Below are 18,404 nucleotides of genomic sequence, written 5' to 3'. Positions count from 1 at the left end.
AATCTAACAAATCTCAATCTTATTTATTCCAAAACCCCTAATAAAATAAGTGTTATTTCGGAACATTTTTGCTATGTACTGTAGACAGCACTGATTGACTGCGTTATAAGTAAGAAATAATGATCCCTGATTATAAGTTACCTAGCAGTATCAGAATAAAAATGTTCACCATTAGTGTATCTGGTCGAAACGGCATTGTAACATAGAACTAATTAAAGTTATCAGATGTCTCCAACTTTTCTTAATTATACATGTGATTTATGTGGGGAACTTTTGACATTTAATTTCTTATACATTAAAATGTAATTTGAAGCTCGATTCCAATTGCCTTGTCAAGACCTGAAGACATTGCATTGTAATGAAGCCGTCATATTAAACAGTAATCTAACTGGCATTACAATGGTCGTTATTACTTTTATCAGATTCAGTCAACGCATTTACTATATTATTTTTGTTACATCAACTTTAAAACAACAACTTGAAATATAGAATTAAAATATCGAGAAAAATTACGATAAAAAAATGAATAGAAGAGGCGTCTAAAACTGGTTTGATTATTGGATTTAGAACAAAAATTAATGAAGACAATGTCTTCTATTGCCGGAATGGCTTTCTGTTTTCTACTCGAGTTTTCATATATCTGTACATAAATATTTGCACCCGATATAGAAATAGATTCATTTTATGGTGTTTTCTAGCCTAGCAATATTGGTTGTAATCGATTATATTTCCGTAATAAAAGATTATTTTAAAATATGATATAATTTTAAATCTAAAAAAAAATGTTTTACATATTTTGATGGTTGAAGGTTCAGATGAATATTTAAACCAAAGCTACGGAAAACCTTTAAAACAAACTAGTATATACAGTCGTTAATTTTAAAGAATATACCTAAAAGTTAAGAATATTAGTCAACCCCTGCTTCTGTAACATCATCGTTGCAACACGAACTGCGCTAAGTCCACTTCCTTAGCGAATGAAGTGTTGCCACGATATTACAGAAAAAATGGTTTGAATAATCTCTTTAGTAAGATTTTAAAGCGGGTCTACTTGGAATTTAGTCTGCTATTGGAAAATAATGGTATGTTGGAATAAAATTTAGACATGCAACTTGTCAACATTTCAACTAAAGGACCATCAAAGAATTCATTGTACGAAGGTAAAAAGATCAGGGCACTCGTAAAATAAGAGATATTGGCCATGAAGACTTCATTCTGACCGCACTTAGGTGCATACTTATACACAGGCTAAAGTATTTTCAATTTACACCTTAGTAACCCAAAAACCCGAGGGCACTGCAATTAAAAGTGATAAACATCCAAACGAGTCTTATGTATTCTAGTATTCATAATTCAAGTAGAATCGCGAACCGGTGAAATAAACTGACAACGCCATGGCTAAAAATGAAAAAAACAAGCAGAAGAATAATGGTATACAAGAAACAACATAGAAAACTAAAGACTAAACAACACGAACCCAACCAAAAACTGAGGGTGTTCTCAGATACTCCGGAAGGGTAATCATATCCTACTCCACATATAGCACACGTCGTGTTGCTCATGTTATTACACACCCGGTAAATAGTCTAAATCGGTACGTCGCATTCGTGAAAATGGATGGGGATTGTAGTAACGACGTACGAAACATATCCGATATCATCTGTGAAACGGTTTATCCATAACGGTTAAAAAAATCGTGATGGCGTCCGTAAAATTAACGAAGGGATGATTTCCACTTCACCATGTTGAAATCTTGGTTTAAGAGCTTCCTTGTGCTTAAAATATGATTTCGTCATATTAAGTTACGTGAAATTGAGATAATGTTCATATAAACTACTCAAAGATCGTTCCGTGGAAGTTAAAACGAAACTTGCATGAAAACCATGCCCCAGTTAAAGTAGACACCAATGGTATCATAATATGTATCCGATATATATGTTGTTCCTTATCAGTGATTGTGACGTTTACAGTGATGAGTTTGAGGCATGTTTTACCGTTGTCAAACTGTTGGTTTGTTTAAATATTCTATAAACAATGGTTCGCCTAGACCTTTAATGTTATAACATCAGTGTTTTTAAAAATAATATTGCAGATATTTTTAGGATATTATACATACACTACAAGAGAAAAAAGATACGAGAATCTCATGAATTCCAAAGTGAACGAGACAACAGTAGTATACCTAAACATTCAGCATGCATGATGTAAGAATCTAAAATCAGTCAATGATGCTACTATACCGCATATGAAATAACTTGTAAATTTACGATTAGTATGGGGTACGTCCTAAATTAACTAATAAAACATAATAATAATACTTACAGTTATAGTAAGGTCCTTTTTTTTTGGTTAATACTATTCCAAAATTCCAGGCATAAATATTTTCTGCTTGAGATTTATTCCTATGAAATACAAAAATAAAGCATAATTATTATTATATAGTTTAATTACTTCAACGATCAACCTTTAATTTCGTATAGGATTTTTCATTGATTCATACAGTAGTTGACGTCAATATCAAAACTTAAGACTGCAGAGTCAGAGCGACACTGCTGGTTCTCCAGATGTTTGTCAGCTGATAACCGCTAGTTCACTGACCCGTCATGTCAAGAACATCAAGTTTAAAAACTGATATGGAAGGGGTTAAAAGGAACAAACAAGAGACCAAAGTTTTTGGTTAACTGTTTTTCGCGAAACTCAGACAAAGGTTAATTTTGTTTCAAATCTGCTTACAATCAATTGCCTCACATTGTTCTTAAAGACAATGAAAAGGACAAGATATTTGAAGTATAAACTGTGTACTATAACTAACAACAGGTCTATATAAAAAACCTTAATTTTGTATAAGTTTACATAATGTAAAAATTGTTAAACAGAAAGTGTTGTCTTCTGAAAATAAAATGTCAAGATGGTTTATGAGATTTAAAATGTAAGTATACAAAATCTGCATTTGAGAGAAAAATTCAATATTATAACTTTAAGTGTTTTTGTTATAAATGTCCAGTTATTATATTTATCATTTTAATGAAATGTAATGCATCATCCGTGTTCACACAAATATGGCAAAAGACATTTATCATATTTGAGTAAGAGACACTAAAACATGAGCAGTATATATGCTATGTTGGACGGTATGTTTCATATATACCCTGCAAACACACAGTGGCATTTTGAAACTCGTGCTATTCTCTCTTTCGTATTGCCTTAATTTTGTCGTCGTGTTGAGAATTGAACATTAATAAACTATGGTTGCCTAATACATTCCACCTATAGTCGTTATATCACCGAAAAACTTCAATCTATCAATTAAGGATTAAGCAAATAGTTATCAAAGGTACCAGGATTATAGTTTTGTACGCCAGACGCGCGTTTCGTCTACATAAGACTCATCAGTGACGCTCATATCAAAATATTTATAAAGCCAAACAAGTACAAAGTTGAAGAGCATTGAGGATCCAAAATTCCAAAATGTGGTGCCAAATACGGCTAAGGTAATCTATGCCTGGGATAAGAAAATCCTTAGTTTTTCGTAAAATTCAAAGTTTTGTAAACAGGAAATTTATTAAAATGACCACATTCTTGATATTCATGTCAACACCGAAATGTTGACTACTGGGCTGGTGATACCCTTGGGGACGAAACGTCCACCAGCAGTGGCATCGACCCAGTGGTGTAAATAGTTATCAAAGGTACCAGGATTATAGTTTTGTACGCCAGACGCGCGTTTCGTCTACATAAGACTCATCAGTGACGCTCATATCAAAATATTTATAAAGCCAAACAAGTACAAAGTTGAAGAGCATTGAGGATCCAAAATTCCAAAATGTGGTGCCAAATACGGCTAAGGTAATCTATGCCGGGGATAAGAAAATCCTTAGTTTTTCGTAAAATTCAAAGGTTTGTAAACAGGAAATTTATTAAAATGACCACATTCTTGATATTCATGTCAACACCGAAATGTTGACTACTGGGCAGGTGATACCCTCGGGGACGAAACGTCAAACATGGATATGAATAATAATAATATTTATCCCGCTATGTCTTAAGCAAAAAATCTTCCAAAGTTAGGTGAATATACTAACAACTCTAATTTTCGCCATCAAAGAGTGCAATTATGATGACATCAATATGAAATAATTAATGACAGATTAAGTCAAATCCTGCCCAATTTAAGTAAAACATATTGATGGATATTATAAATGATCAAAACAAAGATCTTACAGGCAAAGTAGGTTGTGCTTACTGTCTGAGTCATTCGCTGACATTTCTGTTTTGACATCAAGAGTTAGTACTGTTAAGTAAGTTAAAGTTAGTTTATTATCATCGTTTTTCATTCTTCTGTTTCTATTTTAGCTTGTTCTCGTATTTTCGTCTGGATACTTATTTGCTGTTTGTCGGATTTTTTTATTTTGAGCCAAAATATATGTTCAACTGTATATGTAGTTAGCTGGTTGTCTTTCTTAACGATGAGTCTTATGTAGACGAAACGCACGTCTGGCATATTAAATTATAATCCTGGTATTTACACCACTGGGTCGATGCCACTGATAGTGGCCGTTTCGCCCCCGATGGAATCACCAGCCCAGTAGTCAGCACTTCGGTGTTGACATTAATATCAATCATATGGTCATTGTTATAAATTTCCTGTTTTCAAAATATTGAATTTTTCGAATATCTACGGATTTTCCTGTTCCCAGGAATATATTACCTTAGCCGTATTTGGCACAACTCTAGTGAACTTTGGGTTCTCAACGCTCTTCAACTTTGACTTTATAACTATTTGATCTTGGCGTCCCTGATGAGTCTTATGTAGACGAAACGCGCGTCTGGCGTATTAGATTACCATTTTCGTACCATTGTAGTCCACATAATTATGACGTCTGGCAAGGCTATTTGAATTTTTTCTGGGACGCCTTCCTACGACGTCATAAAGCTGAAGCCATTTTTTACGTCTGGACTTTGAGAGAAAAAACTGGGGGGAACTTTGCGACCGAATTTTGACATGAAATTTTCATTGCTGGCTAGAAATATCTACGTAGTTACAAAGTCCTACCTTTTTTGTGCTTATTGATGCAAATATTTCCAAAAATATCCAAAAGAAATGATAAAATAAGATACTTAAACCCTTATAATTGTTTTTAGCAATTTGCTAATACATACCAGATAAGAACAAAACAGATCAGTTGGACTTACTCGAATTCATAGATGTATTTTTCTCTTATTAATCACAAACCTTATAAACTTATTGCTGTCATAATGATAGTATTTCGGACGAATTTAAATTGCAAAACCATGAGATATTATATCTTGCAATTAGTAATTTCACTAGCTTTAGAATTGAACATTCGAGACTTGTATAGTATATAAATGTACAAAATGCGATATTTGTATAGTATATAAATGTTTTCTCTTATTTCGTAGGAGTTTATTGTTTTGCTTTCTTTGTGTCAAAGTTATATGTCGGTTCTATTGAAATGCACGATTAAAAATAATAAATTTACATTGCAGGAAAATATAACCCAGTTCATCAAATATGATAAATAATGTACGATACAACCAAAAAACTAACATGGTAATAAGATATGGCCATTTTATAGGAGGTCACAGAGGGAATATTAAAAACGCTACAAAGACACAAAACATAGAAGCCTTTAAGTAAAACTATGGAAACTGTTCAGAAACATAAAATATGATGACATATGTTGCAAAATTTATTTGTGATTATTTCATTATTTCTTGTCAATTTTCGGTAAAACATTAAACTGTAAAGCTTTAATAAATAGGCAGATGAATAAATCAGAAACTTTCGTCAGAAAATCTAATAAATCAGAGTTTCAAATGAAGTAAAGTATTGTTTTGTCGAGATATTACGGGAACTTTCACGTGTCCTTCTGGTATTATCCTTGGAAGCTTGCAATTGAATATGTCTAATGAGTTAGTAAAACACTTTGATGATTTATTTTTATCGGAATTTTTCGTGTTATTATTTGGCGTTAAATCAATCACTAAGACCGAAATGTCAATTCTATGTTGTAAGGAAACTCTCAAACTGGAAGTAAAGAACTGATAAATGCATTTCTTTTGAAAACAGTTTTCCAATAGCTTTTGACAAATGCTTTGTAATGTGGTTAGAGTGACTCGGTGTGAAACAGATGAAACGACTAAACATGTAAATTTCAATTCTTTAGTAAAACATAACACTATAAACTTATTGAAAGAAACAATTAAAGTTCAATATGTTGGATTTTTTCTATTGGAAATAATCTGTTTATCAACAACATTCATTTTTATTTTAATTTCACTATCCTCAGGAACTTCGATCTAGAATTTTTTTTCTGTAAAATTTACGGTTTATATAAAATGTAGAATTATTTCAAAATTTAAAAAAAAAAAATAGGATTATCTTCCTCCATTCGTAGATCACATTTTAAAAACTTTTTTGTTATATCGATTTTTAATTCTCTGATTATTCGTTTCCAACTGTTCTAATCGAACGCAACTGTTCAGAAAATTGTGGACCAAACACATGGGTGGATCTTAAGAGGAATGGTTTCATACTTGGAAAAAGATTATGGAAGTTTAACAACTCAATTTTTCATGATATTGAATACTCCAAAACTATAAAAGACACTATACTTAAAAAGACCAATATGCATCATTGGTATATAATAGAGAAACTTTAGAACAAATAAATGATTTAGAAATCCACTTTACAATCAATGACCAACTCTTTTAAGAAATATTACTTACAGAATCAGAGGAAAAATTATTTCCTATGCATCTTATAAAAAGAAGGAAAGAGATAAACAAGAAAAAATCAGAAATTAGAGGAAAGCATCTTAAAAGAGGAAATATTAAATGAAATTGAACACCATAAACTGTAGATCTATAATATATAGTTACAAAAGGGGGGAATTGTCAATAACTCAAAAACAGGGTATTATTACTTGTTTACCAAGAGGTGATAAACCTATACAGTTCATGAAAATTGGCGACCAATAAGTCTTTTGAATACAACATATACACTAGCATCAAGTTATATAGCAGATCGTATAAAAACTGTTCTTCACATTATTATTAGCAATGATCAGACAGGTTTCATACTAATGAAGTATTAGACTTTTTCAATTTTGTACCCTCTATAAAACACTGGATAAAGACCTATTACACAAATAGAAGCTCATCAGTAACCCAAAACTGTTTTTTATCAGATTTCTTTCAGATTCAAAGAGGCTGTAGACAAATGGATCCTTTATTACCTTACATTTTTCTTTTACGTGCTGAAATTCTAGGAATTTTAATCAGAAAGAACAAAAAGGAAAGGAATTAATATTGATGACACATAATATTTTATCTCCCAATACGCAGATGACACATCAATAATATTTGATGGTACACTTACATCTCTAGATCTCTTCGCTTACTCCAAAAAAATATGCTGAAATGTCCGGTCTCCATATGAACTTGGACAGATCAAAGGTGGTGTGGATAGACAAACAAAACTATAGTCAAGACACCATGTGTGTTAAATGGGGATTGTAATGGGGTTCCAGTAGATTTACATTACTAGAAATAAACTTTTCTGTTAATTTGCTTATAATGGAATTGTTGAACTATGGTCCAAGAATTAAGAAATTGAAAGTATAACAAAAATTTGGTTTAAACAAACATTAACGTTTAATGTATCTGTTTTTAACATTACAAACACCATACAAAAATACTTTAAAACAACTAAATGACAAAATCTATTCATTTATTTGGGTAAACAAACCTGACAAGATAAAAAGAGAAATATTATGTTCTGAACACAAATTAGAAGGGCTGAAAATGATAGATATTGACAAATATATAAAAGGATTGAAACTAACTTAGAGTAGAAGGTTGTTGAAAAACAACCCAAAACTAAATAAGCTATTTGAAAGTACTGAAAAAATCAGTATTGAAAACCTAGTTTATGAAGGCCCAATAAAAAGATGTAAAAACCCTTTTTTGGAAGAATGGATATAATTTTATTCGGAAACTTAGAAACAAACAGAAAATAAAAAACTAAAAAATCTAATAATACTTTTATCAAAATTCTTCATCTATAGAACAAAACTGTGTGAAAATCAAGTAAATTTTGCAGGGCTTAAAAACTATCTAAAAGAAAATCTAATACTAAAAAGAATATATTTTTTTTTAAACAAAGCCTCTTCACATTGCCAACCTCTAGTAGACCCCTGGCTTTCATTTCTAAAATAATGTACATTTTGTACATTAAAAAAACTTAACATTACCCTATGTAATGTTATTATGTATATTGTTTTAGCTTTCTCCACACCACAATATATATGTTTTATATAATATACTGTTATCCGTTGTTTATTGTTTTTTTGTTCTTGTTTTGAGCATGTATATTCTTAAATATCTGTTTTGTGTTTGTATGAATTATTTACAATGGAAAACCAACTTTGCCAAATTTATTTAATGTTGTATCCTAAGAAAAAAACACTGCCGCCAATTTCCAAATTTCAAGGATTTTTGTTTGATTTTTTTCTTATAGTTTTTGTTTTTATTTTTTGTTTTTGTTTTTGTTTTGCAATTGTTTTTTTATTTATTTATTATTTTCTCTTCCCTTCCCACTCTCTCTCTCTCTTAAATAAAATTCTCTCTTTATATTGATCAATATTGATGGATACACAAAAATATTAGAATTTAATTCAATAATAATTAAATTCGGTTATTGTAATTATATAACTTAGTATGATTTTAATTGACGATATGTTTGATTCATTTTTTACTGGTCACTCTAATATGCCAATTAGTTTAGCCCGCAAAATGTTAGTCCGTGCAATTTACCTCGTATAGTTTGGTCATTTGGATTCAAACCTTACACGGAGCTTGACCAAAGCTATAAGATTTACCCTCCCTCCACGTTTCCCATTATGAATATTTTCTGCTGCTTTTCATTTATCTTTTCAGTTTTGGAAGATTGATTATAGAACCAGCGTCATGGCATAAATAACAGACTCGAGTTTAGTGCTTTCGTGTTTGTGAATGGACAGGCCGAATTTACTTTAAGCTGCTATGGATTACCCAGTGGCTCCTGTTTCTAACTTTATTACTACTGGATCGCCCTTCAGTAATTCAATCGTCATCAAGTTTTGTTTGACAAGTTGGTTGTGTTTCTTTGTTGCAATAAATGCCATGACAAATTTACAGCCAATTAAATCTCAATTTCTTTATTGCTTTTGAAATATAATTTATTTGTTAGATTCATTACATCATAAGGTCAAACAATGAGAATACTTATTTATACCTACAAGTACACTTGAGATTTTATTCACGCCTCCTTTTCAATCTATGTGCGTGTATATATATATATACAATAAATTGTATATATGTTATAAATTTGAATACTAACAATTACAAACAAATTTTCTAGATATACAATCTAATGTTTAACGAGGCCGGGATAACGTACCGGTACTTTCTGTATCTGTGACAAATTAAAAAAAAATCAATAAAGTATATAATACCTGAAACGAAAAACGTCTGGTGTACCAAATTTTGTCTGATACCTTTGAGGAGACAAAACTTCCGTCTGCTGTGCCAAACTATGTCTGATACCTTTTATAAGACCAAAAACCCGTCTGTTGTAGCAAGCTATGATCGATACCTTTGACAAGACACAAATTCCCTCAGGTGTACCAAACTATATCTGATAACTTTTAAGAGACAAAACTCCCGTCTTTTGTGCCAAACTATGTCTTATACCTTTAATAAGACAAAACTCCCGTCTGGTGTACCAAACAATGTCTGATACCTTTTATGAGACAAAACTCCCGTCTGGTGTACCAAACTAGTTTTAATACCTTTGATGAAACAAAACTCCCCTCTGTTGTGCCGAACTATATCTGATACCTTTGATAAGACAAAACTCCCCTCTGTTGTGCAAAACTACATCTGATACCTTTGAATCCAGGAATTTTCATAAGTGGGGGCCCACTGACTGACCTAAGAGGGGGTCCGCTCCAGTCAAGCTTCAGTGATTCCCTATATTAGCAACCAAATTTTTTCCCAAAAAGGGGGGCCCGGGCCCCCCTGGCCCCCCTAAATCTGCCTCTATTGATGAGACAAAAACTCCCGTCTGGTGTATCAAACAATGTCTGATACCTTTGATGAGACAAAACTCCCGTCTGGTGTACCAAACTAGGTTTAATACCTTTGATGAAACAAAACTCCCGTCTGTTGTGCCGAACTATATCTGATACCTTTGATAAGACAAAACTCCCGTCTGTTGGGCCAAACTACATCTGATACCTTTGAATCCAGGAATTTTCATAAGTGGGGGCCCACTGACTGACCTAAGAGGGGGTCCGCTCCAGTCACGCTTCAGTGATTCCCTATATTAGCAACCAAATTTTTTCACAAAAAGGGGGGCCCGGGCCCCCTGGCCCCCCTAAATCTGCCTCTGTTGATGAGACAAAACTCCCGTCTTGTGTACCAAACAATGTCTGATACCTTTGATGAGACAAAACTCCCGTCTGGTGTAGCAAACTATGTCTTATACCTTTGATAAGACAAAACTCCCGTCTGGTGTACCAAACAATGTCTGATACCTTTTATGAGACAAAACTCCCGTCTGGTGTACCAAACTAGGTTTAATACCTTTGATGAAACAAAACTCTCGTCTGTTGTGCCAAACTACATCTGATACCTTTGATGAGACAAAACTCCCGTCTGGTGTACCAAACAATGTCTGTTACCTTTTATGAGACAAAACACCCGTCTGGTGTAATAAACTCGGTTTAATACCTTTGATGAAACAAAACTCCCGTCTATTGTGCCGAACTATATATGATACCTTTGATAAGACAAAACTCCCGTCTGGTGTAATAAACTCCCGTCTATTGTGCCGAACTATATCTGATACATTTGATGAGACAAAACTCCCGCCTGTTGTGCCGAACTATATATGATACCTTTGATAAGACAAAACTCCCGTCTGTTATGCCGAACTATATCTGATACCTTTGATAAGACAAAACTCCCGTCTATTGTGCCGAACTATATATGATACCTTTGATAAGACAAAACTCCCGTCTGGTGTAATAAACTCCCGTCTATTGTGCCGAACTATATCTGATACATTTGATGAGACAAAACTCCCGCCTGTTGTGCCGAACTATATATGATACCTTTGATAAGACAAAACTCCCGTCTGTTATGCCGAACTATATCTGATACCTTTGATAAGACAAAACTCCCGCCTGTTGTGCCGAACTATATATGATACCTTTGATAAGACAAAACTCCCGTCTGTTATGCCGAACTATATCTGATACCTTTGATAAGACAAAACTCCCGCCTGTTGTGCCGAACTATATCTGATACATTTGATGAGACAAAACTCCCGCCTGTTGTGCCGAACTATATATGATACCTTTGATAAGACAAAACTCCCGTCTGTTATGCCGAACTATATCTGATACCTTTGATAAGACAAAACTCCCGTCTGTTGTGCCGAACTATATCTGATACCTTTGATAAGACAAAACTCCCGTCTGTTGTGCCGAACTATATCTGATACCTTTGATGAGACAAAACTCCCGTCTGTTGTGCCGAACTATATATGATACCTTTGATAAGACAAAACTCCCGTCTGTTGTGCCGAACTATATATGATACCTTTGATAAGACAAAACTCCCGTCTGTTGTGCCGAACTATATATGATACCTTTGATAAGACAAAACTCCCGTCTGTTGTGCCGAACTATATCTGATACCTTTGATAAGACAAAACTCCCGTCTGTTGTGCCGAACTATATCTGATACCTTTGATAAGACAAAACTCCCGTCTGTTGTGCCAAACTATAACTGATATCTTTGATGAAACAAAACTCCCGTCTGGTGTAGCAAACTATGTCTTATATCTTTGATAAGACAAAACTCCCGTCTGGTGTAATAAACTCGGTTTGATACCTTTGATGAAACAAAACTCCCGTCTGTTGTGCCGAACTATATCTGATACCTTTGATGAGACAAAACTCCCGTCTGTTGCGCCAAACTATAACTGATACCTTTGATAAGACAAAACTCCCGTCTGTTGTGCCGAACTATATCTGATACCTTTGATGAGACAAAACTCCCGTCTGTTGTGCCGAACTATATCTGATACCTTTGATAAGACAAAACTCCCGTCTGTTGTGCCGAACTATATCTGATACCTTTGATAAGACAAAACTCCCGTCTGTTGTGCCAAACTATAACTGATATCTTTGATGAAACAAAACTCCCGTCTGGTGTAGCAAACTATGTCTTATATCTTTGATAAGACAAAACTCCCGTCTGGTGTAATAAACTCGGTTTGATACCTTTGATGAAACAAAACTCCCGTCTGTTGTGCCGAACTATATCTGATACATTTGATGAGACAAAACTCCCGTCTGTTGTGCCGAACTATATCTGATACCTTTGATAAGACAAAACTCCCGTCTGTTGTGCCGAACTATATCTGATACCTTTGATAAGACAAAACTCCCGTCTGTTGTGCCAAACTATAACTGATATCTTTGATGAAACAAAACTCCCGTCTGGTGTAGCAAACTATGTCTTATATCTTTGATAAGACAAAACTCCCGTCTGGTGTAATAAACTCGGTTTGATACCTTTGATGAAACAAAACTCCCGTCTGTTGTGCCGAACTATATCTGATACATTTGATGAGACAAAACTCCCGTCTGTTGTGCCAAACTATGTCTGATATCTTTGATGAGACCAAACTCCTGTCTGGTGTAGCAAACTATGTCTAATACCTTTAATGAGACAAAACTCCCGTCTGGTGTACCAAACAATGTCTGATACCTTTTATGAGACAAAACTCCCGTCTGGTGTACCAAACAATGTCTGTTACCTTTGATGAGACAAAACTCCCGTCTGGTGTACCAAACTATATCTGATACCTTTAATGAGACAAAACACCCGTCTGGTGTACCAAACTATATCTGATACCTTTAATGAGACAAAACTCCCGTCTGGTGTACCAAACTATATCTGATACCTTTAATGAGACAAAACACCCGTCTGGTGTACTAAACTATGTCTGATACCTTTGATGAGACAAAACTCCCGTCTGGTGTAATAAACTCGGTTTAATACCTTTGATGAAACAAAACTCCTTTCTGGTGTACCAAACAATGTCTGATACCTTTGATGAGACAAAACTCCCGTCTGGTGTACTAAACTATATCTGATACCTTTAATGAGACAAAACACCCGTCTGGTGTACTAAACTATGTCTGATACCTTTTATGAGACAAAACTCCCGTCTGGTGTACCAAACAATGTCTGTTACCTTTGATGAGACAAAACTCCCGTCTGGTGTAATAAACTCGGTTTAATACCTTTGATGAAACAAAACTCCCGTCTGGTGTACCAAACAATGTCTGATACCTTTGATGAGACAAAACTCCCGTCTGGTGTACCAAACAATGTCTGATACCTTTTATGAGACAAAACTCCCGTCTGGTGTAGCAAACTATGTCTGATACCTTTGATGAAACAAAACTCCCGTCTATTGCGCCAAACTATGTCTGATACCTTTGATGAGACAAAACTCCCGTCTGTTGTGCCGAACTATGTGCAATACCTTTGATGAGACAAAACTCCCGCCTGTTGTACCGAACTATATCTGATACCTTTGATAAGACAAAACTCCCGTCTGGTGTAGCAAACAATGTCTCATACCTTTGATAAGACAAAACTCCCGTCTGTTGTGCCGAACTATATCTGTTACCTTTGATAAGACAAAACTCCCGTCTGGTGTACCAAACAATGTCTGTTACCTTTGATGAGACTAAACTCCCGTCTGGTGTAATAAACTCGGTTTAATATCCTTGATGAAACAAAACTCCCGTCTATTGCGCCAAACTATGTCTGATACCTTTGATGAGACAAAACACTCGCCTGTTGTACTAAACTATATCTGATACCTTTAATGAGACAAAACACCCGTCTGGTGCACCAAACTTTGTCTGATACCTATAATGAGACAAAACTTCCGTCTTAGGTTGACGTTATACGATGAATTTGGAGGTGGCATTTTTACATTAGTTTAAGTTCAACGACTAACATTTCATCCGATTACTCGCAAAATAATCATTTGATAAAGTAAATGCTACATTTGAAAAAAAAAAACAATCGTCGCTTTGACAAAAACTGCATTTTCCATTAATGCAAAATGTAACTCATAAAAATATATATAACTTTTTGCTGACTACAAAACTTTTATATATGTCGTCATCTTTTTGTTTTGTTGATAACGGAAGCTGTTATTGTATGTTAATTTTTCAGTCCTTTATCATGTTCATTATTTCCGATGAAAGTGATGCCTTTTTTCTAAAGGCTTAATTTATAATGTTTTTATTGATATTCAGGTTTCAAAATCTTTTCCCGTAATCTGTCGTCAGAGTTTTGTTTTATCGAGTTCAAGGTTGAATGTATTAATTTTACGTTTCAACTGTTAGTCATTACGTTTCATTATCTTGAGTTAAAGATTATAATCAAGCTTACATATTTACTTTTCATGCTTTATGTTTCAATAATCAACTGTGTGTAGGGAATGAGAAATACGACAGTTTTGCTGCATTAAAAACGTTCCGTTCTCATAACTTAAAATTTAGATAAAATAAAATGAGTAATAACATAGAATCAGGTATCACAGTGATAATTTCTCTCTATTTTGTCTCTGTGGCTTATTACTTCTTACCGCATTTTGACCCTTTTTACTGTTCAAGTTAAGATGTTAAGACTGAAGCAATATCAGAGCATCGGTGTGTACAGTATGTATGAACTGCTATATATGCCTCACCCGCAATGCTATTCCAGACTCTTTCAAATTGTTAATCTAGAACATATCACTAACTTGCTAAGTCCAGACCAGAGGACTATTGCAATTTCTTAGAAGTATAAAGCGACGACTCTGAAACCAGTCGAATGTGAGTCGATTCATATATATTAAATGCTTCTTATGTAAATTTATTTTGAAGTAAATTTCGTATGAAACTCAAAAGCGTCTCATTCTAAAAACGTGCGCACGGTCAAAGCTTTCACAACCGTATAAATTAACTTAAAGAAGCATAAAGTACTTATAATTACATTGTATGCTAGTATCATGAAAACACGGTTAATTTTCTTTAATTTACCTTGGCACTTTATCGTGGTAGTTTGTGTCGTCAGGAATGTAACATTAATTTTGAAATGAAAGTCTATTTCAGAATGACGCTTTATTGTTGTTAGCCAATCAAAATAACGAATTATAATGAAACATACATGTATACGGACATATCAAATCGACCAATTAATTCGTGCAGGTAACCGTTCAACAAATGTGCATACTGTATAAATTATTTTTGGCTTATTTGTTCCGCCTATTGAAATGATAATGGGATTCAATGCCATTTGATAAGAGATTTTCCTTGAATTCGGTATTTTTGTTAATTTTTAGTAAACATTTAATAACAAATGAAGCATATAGGATTATACCAGACCAATAATAACTATTAATACAAGTATATTAATTTACTTTTTACACAACTTATATACTCTTTTATCCATTATCTGCTGATGGATGCCAAACCTTTTTTTGTGAGTTTTCATATGTAAGTGAGAAAAATAAAGCGCTTTCAACACATCACACGTATCACATTTTTCACTGATTCAAAAAAAAATTATACTGGTACTATTGAATACTGGTTTTTTTTTCGCGTGATGAGAGTATAAAAATGATAAAATAAATCTATATGGTCCAACACTTTAATAGTTAATGATCCTGGTGTCACTTTCTGTGAATCTAATAGCTGGCGAATTTCCAGCAACGATAAAGTGGTTTATTAATACAATTACAATTCTTTACAGCATCCACGTACTAAAAACTCGTTTTATATTGTTTCATTATTTCCTGAAAAGAAGATTTGTAATGGAATTATCTATTAGAGTTTCATTTGAACATTTGTTGGTGCAAAGGTCAGTTGTACTTTGCTGAGTATGGATCAGATGGGATACAAACAACTATTATATATTTGGTCGTTTGTGTAATTTATATTTCAAAGGGAAAGATAGTCTTGGACTCCAATTCTCCAAATCTAATGCAATGATATATCTCAATTACAACTGAAAGATAATTCTTTTCTTTTTTTATATTACACAACATGACATGTTTTAGAAGTAATGAGCAATGTATTTCGAACATAGACACATTCGATTGGAATGATAAAAACTTTAACAATCAAGCGACACTTTTGAAAAAAAAATCACCCTATTTTTTTATACTTAACATTTTGTGATCAACCAAAGTCCGTTTTCATTTGATTCCAGATTTTCCTTTTTGAATTTTCCTCGGAGTTCAGTTTTTTTTTTTTTTTTTGTACAAAAGGAAAACAGCAATTATATACATCTAAATGTTTAACCAATATTATGAATGCCTTTAATGGAATTTTTATTCGTGGCACTTCGTGAATCACAGAACTATTAAATTTTGTTATAATGTTCAATGTATAGCCAAGCAATGTAACGGGAACAAACAGATAATCAAATAAATTTTAAGTGATAATATTTCACTAGATTTTTATTTAGTTACCTCTGTGTTTTCTTATTGTAAATTGTGAAGTGAAAAATAACAATTTGTACTCAGAACTTAAGTTTTTCATTAAAATGAAATATTAGTCCTTTTGATACGCCTTGTACATAAATCGTCTTCCTGCAGTAGACCTGCTTTTACAAATTGAGTAGAGGTTCTTTAACTAACACATTAATATAACAAAGTACATAAAATATATATATATACTTACATGCTTAAATGACTGAGATGAGTAATTAAATTTTAATGGGTTAAAAATCAGGCAGGAAAGAATCACAACAATATTGTTATTTGTTTGTTACAAAACCAACAATCCCCGTAAGACAGTTTTTTTTACTCTTGGCTATAATTCATTCAAAGACAAAGGAAATAATAATGAATGACATTGTCCTAAATGCCCTACTGATTTATCAAATTCCAATAGATTATTCCTGAAGACTCATCAAACTTCTATAAATCTGTCAGTTAATACAAATCTCATCATAGACCTGTCTAAAAATAAGATATAAATCTTTTTACAATAAAAAGTGTATTTCAATCATATTATCAATTCCTATTGCTAGACATTTTACGTCACTAACAGATTGGTGTCTGACATTCTGAAATATCAAAATGGTTAGACATTTACTTAATATCTCTATTATCAGGTCATGTCATATAGTAGAAAGGAAATGAAAACTATATAATAGTCTTAAATACATAAAAGATTATGACAAAGGTGAGCAAATGAATACTTATTCAGTGAACGTGACGATTAGTAAAATTAATCTCACTTAAAAGGAGATAGGATACAGAAGAATATATCTTAAGTGTGTAGAGAGTAGGAGGTTTTTCCAACGGTCATATTAAAAAGTAAAATTACAAAAAAACTGAACTCGGAAAATTCAAATCGGAGAGCCACTAATCAAACAGAAAAATAAAAAGCTCAAACATATCAAAAGAATAGATAACAACTGTCATATTCCTAATTTAGTACAGGCATTTCTTATGTAGAAAATAGTAAATTGATCCTGGTTTTAAAGGTAGCCCAACCTCTCACTTGTATGACAGTCGCATTAAATGCCATTATAATGAACGATGCGTGAACAAAACAAACAGACATGATAAGTAAAAATGTCAAAAATAGGGGTGTAGCAGTAAAAAATATAATCACAAAAATACTGAACTCCGAAGAAAATTCATAACGGAAAGGACCCAATTAAATGACCAAATCAAATGATGAAACACATCAAACGAATGGACAGTAAAATATTAGTAAAACAAAATGACTTTTTTGCCAGAGATAACAATTATAAGGTTTTACTAATAGGTACGTCATCGTACGTCCGACTGCAATTGAGTACAACCCTTACCATAAAGTATGCTACAAAACGTCCAGGTAACATAAAAAAATTAAACTAGCTATTTCCCCAGTCTTGTGTAAGTCTAGCAGTAATCAATAAGTTGAAGTAACTCATCTGGCAAAATAATGGAATGAAACTTATTAGATCTGAGCACTTATAACTGGTCATCCTATTTTAGGTATCGGTTAAGCGATTGTTTTTATCTAATTTGGATATCACTATTGCTTGTTTAACATGACATTTTTTATTCTTTTTAGTGTGCTTTTTTTTAATTATTAATTTGGCGCTTTGCTTTTTCGATTCTGGTTGTTCTTAGAAGGACGTTATTTGATTTACCAAATTGAAATGTCTGATGGTAACAACTTTAATACATATTTGACTCTTACTGTGGAAGTATAAGTAAAATTATGATATTAGAGTAAACAAATAAGTGATGTTAAAGA

The 18,404-nt window shown here is 33.1% G+C and overlaps 1 protein-coding gene across 1 annotated transcript in view; it reads right to left on the bottom strand.

Moving 5' to 3' along the window:
• The window catches only part of LOC143065178 (5-hydroxytryptamine receptor-like), a 63,414-nt gene that overhangs the window by 23,114 nt on the left and 21,896 nt on the right, over positions 1-18,404 (bottom strand). Inside the window, exon 2 of the mRNA XM_076238593.1 lies at positions 2,323-2,402. The gene's annotated coding sequence lies outside the window, so the exon portion shown is untranslated. The remainder of the gene's footprint in view (positions 1-2,322; positions 2,403-18,404) is intronic.

Source organism: Mytilus galloprovincialis, chromosome 2 (assembly GCF_965363235.1).
Source record: "Mytilus galloprovincialis chromosome 2, xbMytGall1.hap1.1, whole genome shotgun sequence".
Classification (NCBI taxonomy): Eukaryota; Metazoa; Mollusca; class Bivalvia; order Mytilida; family Mytilidae; genus Mytilus; species Mytilus galloprovincialis.
Note: the sequence above shows the minus strand (reverse complement) of the source record. Positions and strands in the feature narration are given on the sequence as shown.